The 2,695-nt window shown below is 38.8% G+C and overlaps 1 non-coding gene across 1 annotated transcript; it reads right to left on the bottom strand.

Moving 5' to 3' along the window:
* Window positions 1-2,270: 2,270 nt before the first annotated feature.
* LOC130028486 (U6 spliceosomal RNA) lies at window positions 2,271-2,377 on the bottom strand. The gene has a single exon (XR_008793211.1). It is a non-coding gene; the product is annotated as a U6 spliceosomal RNA (small nuclear RNA).
* Between the last annotated feature and the right edge of the window lie 318 nt (window positions 2,378-2,695).

Genomic DNA, 2,695 nt, shown 5'->3' with positions numbered 1-2,695 from the left:
TGGCGTATTTGATATGCCAAAAACAGTAACAACAAGTCTCACAATGGAGACGTTACTGTGCTCGCTCGAGCAAATCGATGAACAATGGGAGGACAGTGCTACAGACAGTGTTACTTAGCAGGTTAACGATACTTTTTCATTTTGTTTTCAATTTATTGGCTCTTTTCAATTTTGCATGATTACCTTTGTAGATGATATTTAAAATAGAATTTTAACATAAAATTTGATTATTTTATCTGGAATGCATTCAATTTGTATATATAATTTTGAAAACTGAAGTTTGCATGGTATGCAGGAATACATTGCCAACATTGCCCTCTCATAGCCATAGTTATTCAGGTTCCAGTTTTGTGATTGTGCACATTTATAAAGAAATAGACTTAATATGTTTTCATTTATGTCTATAGACAGTGTTAAATATCTGTGTATATACTGGTCACACATACAAAAAATGCCTTCCCCATAGTAAAGGGTTATTAAACCATATTTTCTGAGTATGATCAAAGAAAAAAGAAAGCAACAATAAAAAGCCTCCCAGGAAATCTCTATATACTGATGATGATGATATAAATCTACTTCTTTGTGGGGTACTGTTTAGACAGTATTGAGTGCTTGCTCCTGGCTTTGTGCTCAGAGATATCTCTTGGTGGTATTCAGGGGACCATATATGGTGCCGGGGATCAAACTAGGCTTGTCTGTAGGCAAGGAAAGCCTTAACCTGTGTACAATCTCTCAGTTCTCTAATTTGACTTAATTTTATAAAATATTCTTGACACATTAAAGTTGGATACTGACAGTGCTAACGGGGTGTTGGAACACTGTATGACTGAAACCCAATCATGAACAACAGAAAACCATAGATGACCCTCATAATGATTAAACAGATAAAACCAGATAAGAAAGAGCACGTGATGTCCAAAAGTATTTACCTAAAGTCTTAATAGACACAACTAACTTTCAGAAGGTATGATAATGGGCCCCGTAGGGGAAATAGCAGTTCAATCATATGCCTCTCTTGATCACTTTGTGAAAATTCTGTAAAGTTCTACACTTATGATTTATGAACTCTCTTGTATGTATATCTCGTCTAATAACAAATACAGTCAAGAATGTGTCCAGGATTTGTTAATTGTGTTCATCTCCTAAACAAACAAGCAGAAAACCATTACCCAAACACATGACTGAATAAGCACATATATCAATTTCAGCACACAAATACACAATTTCCTTCAGATGGAAGAGAGGGTTTTGTTGCTCATCAATTGCTTTTTTTTAACCTCATTTTTTATCAATGGAAGCTTTGATAAATGGCTCAGGAAGAATTACAGTGTAGAGGGAGATGAATATTAATGCAGAGGAAGGTAGTAACTGGTTCTGTTATTTCTCTGCAAGTCAGCCCACTGGACCCTGTTTCTTGTAAACAGCAAGGTGGCCATCACCACACATTGTGTAAGGTTTGAAACCCAAGCATTGCTGGAATGCATCTCCATCCTGACTTCCCAGTGTCCCCTGGGTCTGAGAGACTCGGACCTGATAAATCTGCTCATTCCAGGGTGCTGTGCATATGCGTGCTTCTTCTGTTTTAATCCTGCTTATATCCTTCTCCTTATGCCTCCCCTGGCCATCCATGTAAATAGATGCCTGCTTCTCAGCTCCCTTTATTTTTCTTTCTTTCTTTTTTTATTAGTGAAACACCATCAGGTAGTTATAGACTTACAAGTTTTTGTGCTTGGGTTTCAGTTATACAATGATCAAGTACCCATGCCTCCACTAGTGCCCATTTTCCACCACCACGGGTCCCAGTATCCCTCCCACCCCCCTATCCCCTCATCCCACCCTTTCTCTGTGGCAGGGCATTCCCTTTTGTTTTCTCTCTCTCTCTCTCTCTCTCTCTCTCTCTCTCTCTCTCTCTCCTTTTGGGTGTTGTGGTTTGCAAGAGAGGCATTGAGTGGCAATCATGTTTGGTCTATAGTCTACTTTCAGCATGCTTCTCCCATCCTGGGAGGATCCTCCCAACACCATTTGATGCTCCCTTCTCTATCTGAGCTCCCTTTTCCCCTAGCACGTGTGGCTGGCCTCCAAGCCATGAAGCAAAATTCCTGGTACTAATCTCGGTCACTCTTGGGTGTTAGTCTCCTATTTTGTTACTTTATGTTCCCCAGATGAATGCAATCTTTCTGTGTCTATCCCACTCTTTCTGACTCATTTCGCTTAACATGGTACTTTCCATGTAGTACCACTTGTATGTAAATTTCATGACTTCACCTTTAAAAAATATGGAATGCTTCACGAATTTGCATGTCATCCTTGCGCAGGGGCCATGCTAATCTTTTCTGTATCGTCCCAATTTTAGTATATGTGCTGCCGAAGCAAGCACAGCTTCCTCTACTTTAGAGTAGCTTTCTTCTACCTTTCCCCCAGTATTTCTAGGTTGCTCTTGGTCTTGAAAAAAGCTTCTCAATCAAAGGTACAAATTCTTTTTTAAATCTCACATAAAAAATAACTGAAAAAATAATGGAAAAATTCCTGTAAAGTCTTTAACAGAAAAGCGACAAAAATCCTAGGAAGAATTCAGTGTATTATCTTTCCAGATTTTTCAATTTATTTTTCCTTACCAGGTTTGCTCGATCATTCTTTTTTTCCTTTTAGGAGCATACCCAGCGATGCACATGGGTTACTCCTGAATCTGCACTCA

The sequence above is a fragment of the Sorex fumeus genome, unplaced genomic scaffold, assembly GCF_029834395.1.
Source record: "Sorex fumeus unplaced genomic scaffold, SorFum_2.1 ptg000039l, whole genome shotgun sequence".
NCBI lineage: Eukaryota > Metazoa > Chordata > Mammalia > Eulipotyphla > Soricidae > Sorex > Sorex fumeus.
The sequence above is the reverse complement of the archived record's forward strand: the minus strand, read 5'-3'. Positions and strand labels throughout refer to the sequence as shown.